This window comes from Callorhinchus milii, unplaced genomic scaffold (genome assembly GCF_018977255.1).
Source record: "Callorhinchus milii isolate IMCB2004 unplaced genomic scaffold, IMCB_Cmil_1.0 Scaffold4, whole genome shotgun sequence".
Taxonomy (NCBI): Eukaryota; Metazoa; Chordata; class Chondrichthyes; order Chimaeriformes; family Callorhinchidae; genus Callorhinchus; species Callorhinchus milii.
This window is the reverse complement of record NW_024704745.1, coordinates 19,927,827-19,947,745: the sequence shown is the minus strand read 5'-3', so window position 1 is coordinate 19,947,745 and position 19,919 is coordinate 19,927,827. Positions and strand designations below refer to the sequence as shown.

Sequence of the window (19,919 nt, the reverse complement as noted above, 5' to 3'; positions counted from 1 at the left end):
CCTTTTTTTTAGGTAGATTTATCTTTATGTAAATTCTCATTATCTTTCATACAGTCCTTAATTGATACAGAAAAGTGCTTTTATTTTCCCAACATTTTCTCTTCAAATTGGTTCTCTTTATTACCAAGGATGTATTTGTTTTTTTGAGAAATGGGACTGGAGATGGAGAAGAAATGCATCCATCATCAGCAAATTCTGTTCTTCGAATAAAGATTTACCAGCAGAAAACTTACTTTCAATAAGTGCAAATGTCTTCTGCATTGAACAGCAGTGATATGAGCTGAACCAGCAGACCTGTTAGAAGAAGCATGCAGCACCTCTCCACTGTTTGGTGCCACAAGTTGCATTTGTACTTTAAAAACCAGTATCGAATATTAGGTCTCTTATATTAGGTGTGCCTTAATTGAAACATTCCTGTGGGTTTGCATTTGCCAAAATACTTTTGGAAACTGCAAGACCACATCACGACTTTCAAAATCAGGCAGAAACTGGGTGAACCAAATGCTCCTATCTCCTGAATCTATGAAGTATGCTTCCTGGAATTTGTCCAGCAACAGCTTTGCTGGTAAGTATAGTTTAACTTTTTTTTAAAAAGGTACCTACTAATTATCGAAGGTACTTTTTACATCTGTGTTTTTTAAAATAGTTTTTGTATTTAAGGTTTGTTTGGAGATATTCCCTTGCATATTAATATACAGGTGATATTCACAAACCTTTGAGTCAGTAAAATGACAAGCTGGAGCTTAAATTATGGAACCATCCAGAGTTTGTTAAGTAATTTGAAGCACAAAAAAAACATTTATTTAGAGACTTTGATCATAATCTGACATCCTAGTTCTATTGTAGCTGATACCAAGAAAGCAATAAAATAACCCACATAGAATCCTTTGGAGGAGTAATGTTCAGGGCCATTGACTCAATTGCAGGCAACACTGGACCATTACGAGACTCCAGGGTGACCTGAAGGTTATGTTTGCTACTCGGCATATTCTGGTTGTACATGGCAAACTTAGAATAATATTCCTTGCAATTGATATTGCAGCTTTCACATAAGTAGGAAGTGCTTCACAGGATTCACTGCGAAGGGCATTGACTGTATTTTGTAGGCAAACACAGCAGGCAATTTGCTCGCAGTAATGTCCCACGAACAGCCATGAAGTGAGTTACTGATTTTATCTTGCATCATTGATTAGAACACCCTTCTCCTTTTCGAATAGTGCCATGGGATCTTTAAAGTCCATCTGAACAGCCAGACAGTTCCTTAGTTAAAGTCTCTTCCAACTGATGGCACCTCCGACAATGAGGCACACTCTTAGCTTTGCATTGGAATATCAACCAAGACTGTGAGTTAAAAGTCCTGACATGGGGCTTGAATCCATACAATAACAACAACAACAAGATTACATTTGTATAGCGCCTCTCACGTTGGGAGGACATCCCAAGGCGCTGGACAATGTACATCATTTCAGACCTGAACTGGGGTCAGGGGGGAGAAGGGAAGGGAGGGGAAGGGGGTGACCAATGGCATGGTCGAAGAGGAGGGTTTTGAGGTGGGACTTGAAAGAGGCTAAGAAGGGGGCGAGTTGGAGTGATTGGGAAATGGAGTTCCAGAGATTGGGGGCAGAGTGGCTGAAGGCTCTCCCGCCAGTGGTGAGGCGGGTGGGTTGGGGGACGTGGAGCAGGCCAGAGCCTGCTGAGCGGAGGAAGCAGGCAGGTTGGTAGGGGGTTAGGAGGTCACAGAGAGAGGGTGGGGCGAGACCATTGAGGGCCTTGTAGGTGAGGACCAGGATTTTGAACTGGATCCTCTGAAGGATAGAGAGCCAATGGAGCTGGGCGAGAATGGGGGAAATGGGGTCACGGAGTTTGGTGCGGGAGAGGACACGGGCTGCAGAGTTCTGGATTATCTGCAGCCTGTGGAGGGAGGAGTTGGGAAGGCCGACAAGCAGGGCGTTTGCATAGTCGAGCCTGGAGGTGATGAAGGCATGAACAAGAGCTTCAGCTGCCTGAGGGGTGAGGTAGTGGCGGAGTCGGGCGATGTTACTGAGGTGAGGGGAGGCAGAGCACGTCATGGCTTGGATGTGGGGGAGAAAAGACAGTTGAGGGTCGAACAAGACACCCGGGTTCCTGACTGGTTTGGTGAGTTGTAGTGTGCAACCATGGAGGTTGATGCTGCCAGAGCCTGAGGTGCTGAGGCGCTGGCGTGAGCCAATCAGGAGGGCCTCAATCTTGTTCACATTCAACTGTAGGAAATTTGCCCTCATCCAGGACTTGATGTCCGACAGGGAGTGTCAGGACAGCAGTGGTCCTGGAGTTCAGGGTGGAGGCAGAAAGGTAGAGTTGGGTGTCATCCGCATACATGTGGAAGTTGACCCCATGTCTGTGGATGATGTCACCATGGGGTACATAACGTCTGACCCACAGATGATAGTGCTATCAATTGTGCCAGACTGAGACTTAAACATGAAACAGAATTTTTTTAAACATTCAACCCTATGTGTCTATTCATTCCTCTCCGTGTTTTCTAAATTTGCCTTTTTTATTAATCCCAGTCTCTGGCTTTTTCCCTATTATTCCTTAATGTTTTTTTTACTGTTCAGGTATTTTTCCAGTTCCTTTAGAATGATTCTCTTGATCCAGCCTCAGTGGCCATTTGTGGTAATGAAAATTATTGAAGACTAAGGTGACCTGCTCTTCCTGCCTTTATAATGTCCTTACAATCAACTTTCGTCTCCATCCACAAAATTCTATGGCATGGTTTGCCGGAAAGTGCATGCATGTGGATGGCAGGTGCAGACAAGATGAGACTCAGTCAGTCCCCATAAATGAATGGGCTACAACAGTGCCTTCGGGAAACCAGGGGGAAAAAATGGGAAGAGGTGGAAGAAAAAGAATCACTTCAACAGCTATACATATCTTAGCTTCTGTTCGCTGTCTACTTTCTATTGGTGAGATCGACATAGGCATTTTTTTGGAACGAACAAATGAACCAGATTACACCATAAAATGTTGCAATGCTTCTAGTTTTCTAACACAATGTTCCTAAGGCAGCTTTCAACTTCAATATTTTCAAAAAAACATGGTTTTGCTTCTGACTTTTCAGATCCCTTCATGTTACATACCATTTCCTAGCAAAAGTCACCTACTTCCAGCACTGCATTGGTGCATTGGCCAGGGTGTGAATTCATGAGTGTTGGGAGTGGGATGGGGGAAGAAAGCCTCAATGTACAACTTTCTGGCTCAAAGGAGTGGAAATGTGCCACTAAATGAGTCAAATTAATACCTGCTTCTGCATGAGTTTTATATTCTACTATTTTAAACCCAAGACATTTGAATAACAGCACATTGCTTCATTGTCAACTTTTATATTTAACTGGGCTGAATTTCTAGTAATTTATTCCAATTTATTCTGTGCTTTTCACCCTGGCAAATGAGATTTTGGGGTGGGAGGTTTTCAATCACTTCACTGATGGAAGCAAGGACAGTATAATTGCAGCGTTAAATGTTTCCTGTAATACCGAATACTAAACAATGTCTGTTTAAACTGAAAGGCAATTATTCTCTTTTATACACAATGTCAGGTTGATCTGGTGCAAATGTGCACTACAATCTGTGCTTGGGCAAACACGCCAATTCCATAAATAAGTGTCAGTGCTAGCTTCATCATAGTGCAAACTGGTATCTAACCATATGGTTGTTTTAATGGTTTCAGAGACCTGTCTATCAGCACTTAATGCAGCCTAAAGCTGCCCTTTGAAATCAGTTGTGCAGTGATGCTCTGATGCATATAAATAAACTCATTAAATTTTGTCACAGATAATCGATTACAAGTAATTTCTAATTGTCAGATACTCTTCCCCCAGGGATCAGTCTCGGGTCCTTGTTTTTTTAAATGTATATTAATGACTTGATTTAGCATGTTTTACGATAATTTCCATACTTATACAAAGAAGTCGTAAGGGAAGCAAATAACGAGTTTCTGAAGCATTTAAAACTTTTGGGCAACTGGGCCAGTAGGTGGCAGATGCAGTTTAATGTGGAGATGTAAAATAATTAGCGTGGATGGGACGAATCAAAGGAGACTGTGTATTTTAAATTCTTACATGTAACAATGCAATCAGCTTCAAAAGCAATTAAAACATTTGGGCAACCGGGCCAGTAAGTGACAGATGCAGTTTAATGTGGAGATAAAAAAAATAATTAGCATGGGAGCCAGGAATCAAAGCAGAGAGTATGTTTCAAATTTGTATGGTGCACAACATGCTAATTGGGAAAGATTTGAGTGGTGTTATAAATAAATCTATGGAACTTTCAGCTCAGGCTTAGTTGCATTAAAAATTAGTATGTTGATTGCATTAGCAAATGAACTAACAACAAATCAAAGAAGGTAAAACTGCTTCAGAAAGCTTCCATCTCGAGTTCTATGCATCGCTCCGTTTATCTAATTTTAGGAAACAGCTATGCTTTCAGCCCTCTGTTGGTTGGGATTGGTTTTGCAGCACTTCCGATCTGAGGAGCTTGATCTGCCCTCATTAAGAGGAAGCAGAGCTCACTTGAGCACTTGCTCACTAGGCTCAGGATGGGCTTGCTCTGCCGGAGAGGTTATCTTCTATTGCTCAGACGGTCGTGAAGACATGGTTCAGGTTTGGTCTTTGACAATTTGGGGCTTGGAAGAGTTGGGGTGGTGGTGGGGGAGATTGGGATTTATCTGCAGAGACAACCCTCATTCCCTAAATGGAATGTTTCAGTCTAAGTCAATTAATGGGGATGAGCAGCCCTAACCTCTCTCACCAATAAAAAAAACAATTACAGATCCTCAGACTTTACATAGTCTACAGACCGAAGATGTGAATGCTCACTACAAACACTCTCAAACCAAGAGAATACTTGTCTGCCGCTTATGAGCTTTGATATTGTCATCACAGTGATGTTCTCTGTTAAATATAATATTGCCTATTGCATTCACGTGAAAATATATATGTCTGACTCACATGATACTGCCTATAATTCACAATGAACCTCTGACTTAGTAATAAATGAGTTAAGCAATTGAATATAGGTGATTTTGGTTCCTCTGTTCTCAGGTTCCCAACTCCCTACTTTGGCAAAGCGACTACATTGGTTCTATTCTGGCCACATCTTATGGCAGGCAAAGCAGAATACTATAGTTTGTTCTACTCTGGTCAATACCCTGGCAAAGCAAAGTGGTTAGTTTCATTCTGGCTGTTCCTTTTAATCCAATACATCTGGAGAAACTCCCTTATCTTTTTGAATAGTGTGTTAAGGCAAACGTGGCAAGCACTTTGCACGCAGCAATGACCCACAAAACAGCCATGAAGTTAATGACCAACTTTACCTGGGGAATTGTTGGCCAGGACACAGGGAGAAACTCCTCTAATTCTAATTCCACACTTTTTCTCCACATGGATTATTATTATATGTTTAATGTCTTCAGTTGCCGAGTAGTCATAAAATCAAAGTCCGTCAACCCTTAACATTCTTTTTATTCATAAATTTAGTATCTAATTGTTTACCTATTTTTTTCCCCATTGGCATACACCTCTGTTCCTGGTCCCCAGCCTCCTCAAGTTGGGGTTTGCCTTCACGAAACCACCAATTGACAATTGTCCATGTCTAAATCTTGGCAGTGAGTGTTATCAGGCTACTCAACTGTAAAGGGCATCACAGCCAAACCTTTTCTCATCCCAACTGGCTGTCATTCCAGTGCACAATCTGTAGAGGGTGCAGCAGAAGAACCTCCTCACCAGCCCAGGCTAAAACAGAGAACAAACCAGAATTCAAACCATTGAACTCCTGGTCCATAAGCTGCTGGTCTATCCAGTACACCACTGGGCAGCCCCAATTCTTGACATGGTGGAGAACAGAAAAAAAATCAAAATCCCATGGTCACATTATTTATATCGATATTTAGATATCCCACACCAGATTTCAGCCTGACTTAGTTTGTAACACCTTTGCCTTTGGGTCAGATGTTTGTGGATTAAAACCCCTCATTCGGACTTTGAGCTCATCCATTTCAATGCAATGCTGACATAGTGCTGCATTGTCAGAAGGGCATCCTTTGAATGGGACGTTAAACCAAGGTCCTATATTTTTAGGTGAACTTTAAAGATCCCATTGCATTGTTTTACAAAATGAAGGGAGTTTCACTTACAAATAGAATGACATTAGAAGAACTTGGCAAAGTGCTTTGAGGCATTGAAATGTTGTAGGTGCTATATCAAATGCAAGCATTATTTATTCATTCTAACTGCTAAATTGCAATTTAACACATCACAGTAAATACAATACAATCCAATTTGCATTTATATAGTGTCTTTCACATTGGAAGGACGTCTTAAAGCACTTGACAATGCTGTGTAGGAAACTGAGCTCGTGGTTGGAGCTGAGGGGTGAGAAAGATGAGCAAAAGCACAAAGATGTATGAAGCATGGTCAAACTAGCGTAAAAGCAAACATTAGGGATGAAAAAAATATATTCAACAAAAAAGTAGTTGAATATTGATATGGTACTATCCTATTGCCTTTGGTATATTTGATTTACTTGTTTCTAGGGATATAGTTAGCTGTACACGTTCAGTTTAGGTGTCAGAAATACGCATCTAGATTCTGACCTCAATTTATTTACCAATGTCAGGGCATAAAAAGGAAGAGAAGTAATTTTATTCCGTTCAATTTTTAATAACTTCTTAACATTTTCAAAACCATAGATTGTTGGTTGTGGAGTCCTGTAGCTCAGTGGTTAGAGCACTTGCCTTGCTAGCGAGAGACCTGGGTTCGATTCCCGGCAGGGTGAGACCTTGGGCAAGGTTCCGTACACCACACTCCTGATAATAAGCCCTCCCTTAAGAAAAAAACCAATAATAATTGGTCACTTCAATCCACACCTGTTTGTGGGACACTGCTGTGTGGAATTGGCTGCCGAGTTTCGCCCACAAATATACAATCAATTCACTTTGCAGTATATTCTGTGAAGCGCTTTGAGACATCTAGAAGACATGAAAAGAGCTATATCAAATGCAAGGATTAATATTATTTTATAAAAGAGCATCATTTATTAAATTTAGTGCAACACGTGATAGTGCAAAAACATTTTTCCAGTGTCATATTATGGAATTTCTTCATGTCAATCTTGATGATGTTGCAGGTTAGTTGATTGGACAGAGAAATGGCAATGAAATTTAATGCAGACAAATGTGAGGTTATACATTTTGCAAGGAAGAATAAAGACAACAAGGATACATTGGGTGGTAAAATGTTAAAAGGAGTAGAAGAGCAGAGGTACTTGTGAATGGGAGGGGTTAATGTATATGAATCCTTAAAAGGTGGGAAGGCAAGTGGACAGAGCTGTCAAAAAAGCTAATGGATTCTTAGGTTTTATATATAGGGGTATAGAATATAAAAGCAAAGAGGTAATGTTAAACTTATATAAATCATTAGTTAGACTGGTTAAAGTATCGTGTCCAGTATTGGTCACCATACTTTAGAAAAGGTGTCCAGGTGATAGAAGGGGTGCAGAGGAAAGGATGATACCAGGGTTGAGTGGTTTGCCCTATGAGTGGAGACTAGAGGAACAGAAACCTCTTCACTGGAACAAAGAAGATTGAGGAGTAACCTGATAGAGTTCGTTAAAATCATGAGGGGTTTGGATAGAGTCAGTAGGGAGAAAGTATTTCCACTGGCCAATGAGTCAGTAACTGAAGGCCATCAATTTAAGATAGTTAGTAAACAAGCAAATGGGGAGGTTAGAACATTTTTTTCCTGCCCAGAGTGGTTAGGATATGGAATGTCCTGCTGTTGCTAAACGACTAAGCCCTTATGCTTCTGCCACTCAAAGAGCTTCATAGCTTGTGATCCATGATCCATTAATGTTTCTTAACATATTCGCACTTGTGCAAATGACTCATATTCAGCGATGTCATCAAGCATGAAACCAAGGAGGAAAGGCACACAACAGTATCTAAATTGTAAATCACGCTGACATTTTTGAATGCCTGGGTTAAAAATTTTATGTTTTGAGAGTTGTATAATTTCTTTAGCTAATGAAAAAAATCCCTGCTGTATTTCTTTCCATTTTCTTATGTGATCTGCACTTGGAAAATTGATATAAAAATGTAAATTGCAGTTTTGCACCTAAAAACACAGCTTTGAAAAGTTTGAATTTCTGTTATTGCTTTGCATTGAATCACAGACATATAAAAATTGTACTGGTGTTGAAAAACACTTAGAAGCTCTTCATAGCAAACAGAATTGCCCAAGAGCCTGGCTTTTAATCTACTGTTGGAGAACACTCACAGCCTAGTCAGGTGCAACATGTCTCTGATGAGAATCACTTACAGTGTTGATGGGGTCAGATAATGCACTTTACCATACTTCAAAGGCTGCTTTGATACTAAGCGAACAACCCTGAGCAACAATGGCTTTAATATACTACCATTCATATATGTTCAATATTTCATCAGAGTCTGTAATGTACACCGTGTGAGATTCCACTATCGCTGAACACAATTAAACCACATTAAACGTGGCAGTGGCACACATTTTCATTGAGATTTATTAGGCTAAGAATGAATTTATTTAAATTTACTTACAGCTAAACCACCATTAAAAAGTAAATGAGATGCTGCTGTCTTCAGAGATACTAAGCTCCATCCAAAGAGTTAGTTTTCCCTGTGATTCTGGAGACACTGAGATTTCACTGTTTTATTTTCTCTGATAGCCACACAAAAGTTACACAATTTGAGGAATTTTTCAGCCATAACTGGAAAATTCAGGAATTAGGTGTGCAATCTATAACTTTAGAAAGTACTGTACAGCTGTAGATTAAAAATGATACTTGCATTTATATAGCATCTTTTACAGGAGGACACTTCTCAATGCTTCACAGGATTTTACTGTAAAGTGTAACGACTGTATTTTGCAAACCGATTTGGCAGTCGTTTGCACACAATATCCCACAAACAACCATGAAATTAATAATAATAATAATCCTTGCATTTGATATAGGGCCTTAGTACGTCTTCGAGATGTCTCAAAGCGCTTCACAGAATATCCTGTAAAGTGAATTGACTGTATAATTTGTGGGACTCTAAATTACCTATTTTACCTGAAAGATTGTTGGTCAGGACACCAGGAGAAACTCCCTTTCCTTTGAATAATGCCAGGGAATCTTTAAAGTCAATCTAAACAGGTAGACGAGACCTCGGTTTAACGTCATTCCGTTTTGCCTACAAACATTGTGTGGCAGCATGCCTGCACAAATTAAGTGTAGAGAAGATTCCATGTCTATGAGTGTGACATGTCTGTGATGAGTCCAATTTGTCACAACATAAATATGAAATCTTACACAAGTCCGGTCAACTGTAATATCCTGGATCTCAGCCAATATTTTTCTGTCAAATTTTCATTTTGTTTCTTCTTCTGTATTCACAGAGAAGTACATAGGATCTTTTAATGTGTTCTGATAATCCTTATAATAATACTCCTTGCATTTGATGTTGCCATTTAAACTTCTCAAACTACTTCACAGGATTTACTGCAAAGTGTAGTGACTGTTTTTTGCAGGCCTTGGAGCTGAGCTGACTCCGAGATGATATGCTTTGCAACAGAATGTCGGAATTGAATCGAATCAACCCTCTGTGGCAGTCTCACTAATCAGGTCCTGGGTCTGGCAGGATTGGAATGGTCTATCCAGCTAAAACTGCACAGCTTGTCATTAAGAGCACCATCTGGCAAGCTTCCCTCTGCTTCTTCAGCTGGAATCACCCCATCAGCCTAACCTTTAGGGCTTTGGGTTTGCAGGATTAACAAGACAAGGTGGAAAGAGTCCATGTCCTCAGTGACCATCCTATCTCTCCCGTGAATGAGCCAGGCTGTCATCGGCTGTGCCCTGGAGTAACGGTGGATCTGTCTGACTCAGGAACTGAACTATTGAGACCACCGCCGAGGGTTGGCTTGATTCTTACAATCTGCTGTCACGACACCTTGGAGGCAGCTCAGCTTCAAGGGGAATCCACTTATCTTCCCCGAGGAGAACAGCCACCGGTGAGTCATTTGGCATCTGTGATCATGAAGATGTGTTGTATCAGTTATGATAGACATGAGAATGCATGACATTAGAGCTTCAGAAAATAACAAAACATAACTTTTGATTCTGAATTCTGAAAGTTGAAGCACTTGCGAGCTAACGAAAACACATTTGTCTCCTTTAGCAATCTCGGATCTATAGTTGCAACCCGTGCTAAGTGAGATTTTGCAAGAAAATTAAAACGATCTTAGTTATTGTTTCTCTCACCGAGACTGTCTGGAGGGACTTACTGATCCTCCTTCCAGAGGTACAGCTGAGACTATAAATTAAGACTTGTCACCTCCTGGCTGAGGATCACTCTGGTCTCCAGGGCTGTTTTATATTGCGCCCTTGACTTCCCAGGACACGGACTGACAGCTGAATCGCGTTGACAGCCCGTGTCCCTGTTCCCTCTGCATTCACCAGATCCGCGGAAACCCAATGTGATACTGATCAGAGACAGAGAGACAGAGAGAGAAGGGCGACTGACTTCGACTTCAGCAAATTACACCAGGAGCTGAACCCAGGAGGGAAGGAGCCTGTCTGGAAAGAAGAACCACTCACCCACACACACCCACCCACACACTCACACACACCCATACACACACACTCACACACACCCACCCACCCACCCACACACACACACACTCACACACACCCACACACCCACCCACACTCACACACTCACACCCACCCACCCACACACACACACCCACACACCCACCCACACACACACACTCACACACACCCACACACTCACACACACCCACACACTCACACCCACCCACACACTCACACACACCCACACACTCACACACACCCACACACATCCACACACACACACCCACACCTACCCACACACACACACTCACACACACCTACTCACCCACAGACTCACACACACACATACTCACACCCACCCCCCACTCACCCACCCACCCACACGCACACACACACTCACACACCCACCCACCCACCCACACACACCACCCCCCCCACACACACACCCACCCCCCCCCCCCCCCCCCCGCCTCTCCCGAGGCAAATCAAGAGCCCGAGATGAAGGAGAGCCCCTCGTGGCGGCCGGTGAGCGCGGTGCCGGGTCGGGGCTCGGAGGGCTCCGCGGTGTCCGCGGCGCTGTGCTCCGGCGCCGGGGGGTCGCGGGGTCTGCGGGCGGTGTATGTGCTGAACGAGACGGCGAAGCCGCAGAGCGCGGAGCGGGGGGCCCTGCGGTGCCTGGAGCGCGCCTGCCGGACCCTGGGCGCCGCCCTGCTCGCCCTGCCCTTCGGACAGCTGGACTTCGGGGAGACTCAGATCCTCGACTCCTTCTACAACGCGGGTCAGTGACACGAACCCCCCCCCACTCTCTCTCTCTCTCTCTCTTTTTTTTTGTGTAAAAAAAATTTGTGGGTTTGCCCCCCCCCCCCTCCCCCCTCGAACAAAATGTACAGTCACTTCACTTTGCGGTGTCGGGTATCCGGTGAAGCGCTTTGAGACGTCGGCCCCACCATGCGGTGAGCTGCCCGTGCGGAAGGCAAGGATCGCGTTGCCCGCGCGATGCGCAGTCACTACGCTTCACGGGGGTGTGCTCTGAAGTGCCTTGAGACGGCTCGAAGGCGTGATCAGGCGCTGGATCAAATGCAAGGATTATTATTATTATTATTGAACTCTTTTCAACGCCTCTTCTGAGGGTGTTGGACTGTTTCCTCCTTCTGGGTCAGTGGGACACTGCTGTGCGCAATTGGCTGCCGCGTTCGCCCACAAATATACGGTCAATTCACTTTACAGTATATTCTGTGAAGCGCTTTGAGACATCTCGAAGACGTGAAAAGCGCTATATCAAATGCAAGGATTATTATTATTATTAAGTATCAATTGAGCCCGGCTCAGTTGGTTAGCTCTCTTGCAAAGCTTTGAGTCGGAAGATAGTGTATATAGGTTGACCCTCCAATGCAGGGCTGGAGGTGCGGATGAGACCTTAAACCAAGTGGTTTAACGTGATACACACTGATCGTAAAGAGAGAGTTTCTTGCAGTATCCTGCAACAATCTCCCAAATAAAATTGGGCAGTCACTTCATGGCTGTTTCTGGGAAATTTGCTGCTACATTTTCCTACAGATGTACAGACACTCTGTTCACAGTAAATTCCTGTGAAGCACTTTGAGATGTCTTGATGACGTGTAAACATAGACAGCGAGTGTTAGCTGGTTGCTCAACTGGCAATGTTAACATCTCAAACATGAGGTTAATTTTCATAGGTATCCTCATTACATCCAACTCTGCCACTACTAATCCTGCTCCAGGAATATTGACCTTCTGAATGGCTGCCTCTCTAACATCAAGTCCTGGGTGAGAGATTACTTTTTCCCACTAAAGTGAACTTGTCTTGCTTGGTTCTCACCAATACCAAAGTGCCTCTGGCTTTGACACTTATCAACCAACCTCCCTCGTTGTTTCTCCTCCAGCATTCTCACCTGCACTAAACTCTGCATGTCCATCATCCCAGTCCTTGTCAGTCTCGACTGGTTCCCTATGTTCCCGCAATTCGATTTCGAGGTCCTTATCCTCGCGTTATTTATATTATCGTGCTCCTTTCCCCAATGTGTTAACATTATCTTGCATTGTCTTGAACCTAAATTATGACATTGATTAGCTGGCTTCCGATGGTAAAAAATGCCTGACTTCCAGATTATCAGATCATCCTGCACATCACTTCATGTCCACCATACAGGAAGTATCTTATGCAAAGTGTGCAACAAACAGAAAATGATGATGTGATGACCCAGAAGTGGGAAATTTTTTAGTGCTTTACTGATATAGTGGCCTCTGAGATATTGGATACAGAGAGCTATGTTGTAGTGATGATCCACTGAATGTGGTGATTTATAATCTAATTTCTTAATTAGAAGTATGTCACACTGACACAGAGGAGCTCCATTCTCATGGAATATATTTTCTAAGGGAAATTCCCGTGAGTCAGCATGAAATGTGTGTGTCTTGTCGATTATGAGGTGTTACCTTTTGAATTCTTCATTGAAAAATCCTGTTAGAAATAACTGAATATTAGATCCCGGTATTTATATTATATAGAATTTAGTCTGTGTGAAACTTGATGATTTCCAGCACGATGTGTGTGAGATGGGCTGATGGAGTCTTGTATGTTTGATGGTCCAAGAGAACAAGATTACATGCAGAAAGAATTCAGTGAAGCAGCATAGCTCCTGTTTATGACTGGTACAACATAGTTCACTTAAATAAAATCAGAAATAAAAACAGAATATGAGGGGAAAGGGAATCCAGCAGTATAGGAAAGCGAAATAGGAAGGAGGTTCATTTGGAATGTAAACACTGTCACGGATTATTTGGGCTGAATGGCCTGTTTCCATGCAGTCTCACACTGTGTAATGCTATGTAAAATGTCGGAAATCCGCAGCAGGTCAGACAGTCAGCAAAGATAAGTCGGTGTGTCATGTAAAGCTGTAACTGGAATTTTAACCTAGTTTTCTATCATTCCTGTCTTTATTTGGGATTTCCAGCAATTGCAATTTTTTAAATATTTATCCATGGAAAATCACGAGCCTGGGAGCAGTGTGATATTCATAATAAGTACAAAGGAGACACGTGAGTCGGCCAGGGTAGATCATGTGGGATGTGTGAGAATGATGAAAATAAAGGGCGTCGTTGAGCCTGACAGCTTAGATGTCTCTGTGGGTCGACTGGCAGCTGATGGGTTTTGAAGTGATTAATATGCACTGAGAGCTGTAATGGCGCCAGTTAAATTTGGCATCCAGTTAATCCTGTCAATTCAGGACTTGTTTTTCTTCTGGTTATGTTTGTTTGGGTTGTTCGTCAAATGCTGTTCTTAATATAAAAAGTGACTTATCAGAACTGGCAGTTCTGTCCTCTTGTCTTGTAATTTTTATGACAATTTGTGTGGAATTTGCTCTCCTGTTTTGCTGCTCAGGTTTCTTTAAAACGTTTTTTGGAGGGTGGCTCAGTTTTTCTTCAATGCTTCTACTTCACTCCCTTCCTCCATGCCCAAATTTAAGAATTTTCCAAACTTCTGCACAATCTTAACTTTGAAGACAATGGTCTTAAAGCTGAAACCATGAGCAATTTCAGCCTCAGGCCTGACCATGTGTAGCATTAATCAATTGTTGCTGTAACAATGCCATTGTTACCTTATATGTTAGCAGAGTACATGAAAAAATATATATTGTTCTTGATGCACAGTCACACACACATGCAGCATCATTTCAGCCTTGGTGTTCTTTGTACATGGGATTGAACATCAATCAGATCATGGTCTGAATACAAAAAGGTGTTTTAATTCAATCTTCCAAATATTTCTTTCTTTCTCTTCATTTAATATATCAACAGTCAGCCCATGCTTGCTAAATCAATAAAACATTATTACAGACAGCAACACAATTGGTTTGAAACCTGTGTGCTGCTGTTATCTATTATACACTCCTTTCAGCTTTGGTTGAATTCATAATGTCTCTCCCCTAGAGATGCTTCTTAATAAGATTCTGAACTTGAAATGTCACAGGTCATTCCTGTGATAAATTGAGTTAATTTGTGTGTCAGGAGCAATATAATCAATGATGTATTTTACAGGGTAGTATCATTTATAGTACTGATGAATAGTGCTTTAATATTATTTTTCTGTAAAGTGCAGTGTATTTGTAAGTGAACTTTGCACCCACTTTCCACATACCAATGTCCCACAACATACCAATGTCCCATGAGTGACCATATTTTTATCTGGGAGATTGTTGGCCAGGATACTTGACCTGGTGCAATGGGACCTTTGACATCCATCTGAAAAAGCATCACTTTCAGCAGATGGGACCTGTTAACCTCAGCACTGCATTAGAGTTTCAGTCCAGACTAGGAGGTCAAAGTCTCTCCATGAGATTTGAACACAAAATGTTCTGACTCAGAGACAAGAGTGCTATCAATTAGACCAGTTTTACATTGACAATACAGTAATAATAAATGAGTTTTATAACTCCATATAATTTAGAATTCTATTTAGATTTGCCATCTGCAAATCATTTGTGTCTCTCTTCTCTTCGCTGTGGTCTTCTGTTGCTACCCTATGTGAAGCGAGCTATATAAATGCAAGTTGTTGTTCTTATTATTGCTTCATGTTTTTTAAGGCCCTATTTCGATGATACACAACTCTTACTTTCTGTACCTCGTTCCATCATATAAGACCTTAAACATCAATCTTTTCTCAGTGAATCACCCTTCTTCGAAAGGTTATGCCTGCATTCAGCATGTTGAACTATAGGAAAGTTAACACCAGAGGAAAGTTGATACCTATTTCATATTTGTGAAATACAGAGTCAGATTTCAACCAGAGCTCTTGCCTGAGGTCAAAGTGACAAATGACATTCTATCCATTTGCGACCAGGGCTCCCTCTGCCTCCTCATCCTCCTTGACCTCTCTGCTGCTTTCGACACTGTCAATCACTCTATCCTCATCCACTGCCTCTCCTCTCACCTCAACCTCCATGACGCTGTCCTTGACTGGTTCAGATCGTACTTCTCACACCGCCTGCACTTCATCTCCTCAAATGGCTTCTCCTCTAGCCCCCGCACCGTCTCCTGCAGCGTTCCTCAGGGCTCTGTCCTTGGTCCCCTCCTCTTCAATATCTATATACTCCCTCTTGGTAACAATCATCTGCAGACAGGGGGTCAACTTCCACATGTATGCGGACGACACCCAACTCTCCCTCTGCCTCCACCCTTGACTCCAGGACCACTGCTTTCCTGACTGAATGTCTGTCGACATCAAGTCCTGGATGAGAGCGAACTTTCTTCAGTTGAATGTCATCAAGACCGAAGCTCTCCTGATTGGCTCCTGTCAGCACCTCCATACGCACCTCAGGCAATGACAGCATGACCATCCATGGTTGCACACTCCACCTTGCTAAGCCAGTCCAGAACTTTGGGGTTCTTGTTTCACTCTCAACTATCCTTTCTACCCCACATCTACACCATGACCCGCTCTACTTTCCCCCACCTCCGTAATGTCGCCCGGCTCCGACACTGTCTCAAATTGCAGGCCGCCGAAACCATCATACATGCCTGCATTACATCAAGGCTCAACTATGCAAGCTCATTACTTGTCAGCCTCCCTAACTCCTCCCTCCACAGGCTGCATATCATCCAGAACTCTGCAGCCGTGTCCTCTCCCACACTAAGCTCCGTGACCCGATCAACCCCATCCTTGCCCAACTCCATTGGCTTCCCATCACACAGAGGATACAGTTCAAGATCTTGGTCATCACCTTCAAAGCCCTCCATGATCTTGCTCCCCCCAACTCTCCGTCCCCATTACCTCTCCATCCCATGATCTTACTCCCCCTACCTCCCCCTAACCCCCTACCATCCTGTTCGCTCCTTCTGTTCAGTGGGCTCCGGCATGCTTCACGTCCTCCGCCTCACTCGTCCCACTATTGGCGGGCGGGCCTTCTGCCACTCTGCCCCCTCCCTCTGGAATTTCATCCCACAGTCTCTCCATCTCACCCCCTCCCTCGCCACCTTCAAGACCCACCTTAAGACCCTCCTCTTCAACAGTGCTTTCGATCTCCCTGCTTCCCCCCCGCCCTCCACCTCCCCCACCCTGACCCCCAGCTCAGGTCCGTAACTTTGTCTGTCCAGCGCCTTGGGACGTCCTCCCAACGTGAAAGGCGCTTTACAAATTTAATTTTGTTGTTGTTGTTGAGATAACAACTTGCTCAGGTACATTTGGTGAAAGAATAAATCCTTTGATGAATATAAGCTTTCCTCACACAGCAGAGAAATAAAGTTGTAGGTTAGTAGAGACCACGGAGTAGACTAGCTATTTGGAAAATTTTATCTCCATTTTACCTGAAAGCCCCGAGCCCTCTCGGGGAGCCAGTCCTCCATTGGGAGAGATGTTAAATTGGCCATTGTTGAATTTCTCCCCTCACGGTCCCAGTGGGTAAAAATACAGCCAGACTAACAATAAGCCACAAGGAACAGAAAGACACAGCTCAATTCATGATCATTACTGGCTTAGCTAATATCAGCCAGGCACCATTTCACAGGCTATAATTGACCTCAACGTCACGGTCCTAAACCTCAGAGTAAAGCTGCTATCCCATTCAGAATCCAATAGCCACAGGACAAATAAGTGACTTAACATCAGGTAATAATAGTAATCATTGCATTTGACATAGCGCTTTTCACGTCTTCTAGATGTCTCAAAGCACTTTACAGAATATACTATAAAGTGAATTGACTGTATATTTGTGGGTGAAAAGTGGCAGCCACAGCAGTATCCCACAAATTATTATAATTTACTTATTATTCATTTATTTTTATTTTTTATTCTTAAGGGATTATTAGCAGGCGTGTGGAGTAAGGAAACTTGCCCAAGTTTTCACCCTGCCGGGAATCGAACCCAGATCTGTTGCTTGTGAAGCGAGGGCTCTAACCACTGAGCTACAGGACTTTCATCATAGACAGTTGTGTCAGACAGGATCAGCCTCCTGTACATCTGATTGATATTCAATAGTACAGCATAAAAGTCTCATTATTTTGACTGCAAGATAAACCGTGTTGGCGTTTTCTTCGAATTCAAAGCAATTCTGAACAGGAACGTGGAGTCCTGTAGCTCAGTGGTTAGAGCACTAGCCTTGAGAGACCTGGGTTCGATTCCCGGCAGGGTGAAACCTTAGGCAAGTTTCCTTACTCCACACGGCTGATAATAATCCCTGAAGATAAAAAAGCAATAACATTTGATCACTCAATCCAAGACTGTTTTTGGAACACTGCTGTGCGCAATTGGCTGCCGCGTTTCGCTCACGAATATACAGTCAATTCACTTTACAGTATATTCTCTGAAGCACTTTGAGAACGTCTAGAAGACGCAAAAACGCTATATCAAAATGCAAGGATTATTATTATTATTTCTTGGTTCAGTTTCAGCAACAATGCTCAGCTGTGTGCAGGACAAGCCTGAGTGTAACCTTAACCTTCCATGAGCTTTCATGTCACCCATAATTTGAAATCTCACTGCAGGCAGGAAAAGGCTATGTTTTACTTCTGGACTCATTTTGAACTTAGACAAGCTAATATTCCTTGCATTTGATATAGAGCCTTGTCAGTTCATCAGAACATCACAAAACACTTCATAGGACTTACTGTACTCCACTTATCTTGGTACACTGGGATTTTTCTTCCTCACTCCAATCCTCTGAGTCACGATGAAGTTAAATCAGCATTTATTGGCTCAATACTTCAAAAACTTGTAATTGGGGAACCATTAGAACATAGGAATTAGGAACAGGAGTAGGCCATTCGGCCCCTCTAGCCTGCCCCGCCACTCAATAAGACCATGGCTGATCTATTCTAACTCCACCTACCTGCCTTATCCCCATTATCCCTTAATCCCTTTATCCACAAGAAATCTATCAATCTCAGTCTTGAATATGTTCAAGGACTGAGCATCTACAGCCCTTTGGGGTAGAGAATTCCATAAATTTACTACCCTCTGAGTAAAGACGTTTTTCCTCAACTCAGTGCGAAAGGGCTTACCCCTAATTTTAAGACTGTGACCTGGTTATAGTTTCTCCAACCACGGGAAAAAGTCTCCCACTATCTATTCTGTCGTGCCCCTTAATAACCTTGTAGGTTTCTATAAGATCACCTCTCATTCTTCTATATTCTAGAGAATATAGGCCTAAATTGCTCAACCTATCCTCATAACTCATCCCCCTCATCCCTGGTACCAACCTAGTAAATCTTCGTTGTACCTACTCCAAGGCGAATACATCCTTTCTTAAATAAGGAGACCAAAACTGCACAAGATACTCTAGGTGCGGTCTTACCAGGGCCCTATACAGTTGCAGCAAGACTTCCCTACTCTTATATTCTAACCCTTTTGTAACAAATGCCAACATACCGTTAGCCTTCCTAATTGCTTGCTGTACCTGCAAACTAACTTTTTGTGATTGGTGTACAAGGACACCCAAATCCCTCTGAACGTTAACATTATCTAGTTTCTCCCCTTCTAAAAAATAATCTGCTCTACTGTTTTTGCCACTTAGGTGGATGACCTCACACTTCCCTACATTATATTTCATCTGCCACCTATTTGCCCACTCACCTAGCCTATCTATATCTGGTTGCATTTTTTTAATGTCATCCTCGGTGTTTACTCTCCCTCCTAGTTTAGTGTCATCCGCGAATTTGGATGCATTAAGTTCGATGTCCTCATCTAGATCGTTGATGTAGATTGTAAATAGTTGAGGCCCAAGCACTGATCCTTGTGGCACTCCACTAGTCACATCCCGCCAATCTGAGAAGGACCCATTTATCCCTACTCTTTGTTTTCTTCCCGTTAGCCATTCTTCAATCCATGCTAATATATTCCCCTTAATTCCATGGGCCCTAATCTTGTGGATCAACCTTTTATGCGGCACCTTATTGAATGCCTTTTGGAAATCTAAATACACTACATCCACTGATTCCCCCCTATCTAATCTACTTGATATGCCCTCAAAAAAATTTAAAATATTTGTTAAGCAATGACTTCCCTTTTGTAAAGCCATGTTGACTCTGTCTAATCATATTGTGATCCTCTAAGTATCCCACTACGACATCCTTAATTAGGTATTCTAGAATTTTCCCTACCACCGATGTCAGACTAACTGATCTATAGTTCCCCATCTTTTTTCTCCCACCCTTCTTAAATAGTGGTGTGACGTTTGCGATCTTCCAATCAATGGGAACTGTTCCAGAATCCAAAGAATTTTGGAAGATCAGACACAAGGCCTCCACTATCTCATGAGCTA

The 19,919-nt window shown here is 42.6% G+C and overlaps 1 protein-coding gene across 1 annotated transcript in view; it reads left to right on the top strand.

Moving 5' to 3' along the window:
* Positions 1-11,251: 11,251 nt before the first annotated feature.
* Positions 11,252-19,919, top strand: part of map3k15 (mitogen-activated protein kinase kinase kinase 15) — a 46,994-nt gene continuing 38,326 nt past the window's right edge. The window contains exon 1 of the mRNA XM_042334244.1: positions 11,252-11,422. The gene's annotated coding sequence lies outside the window, so the exon portion shown is untranslated. The remainder of the gene's footprint in view (positions 11,423-19,919) is intronic.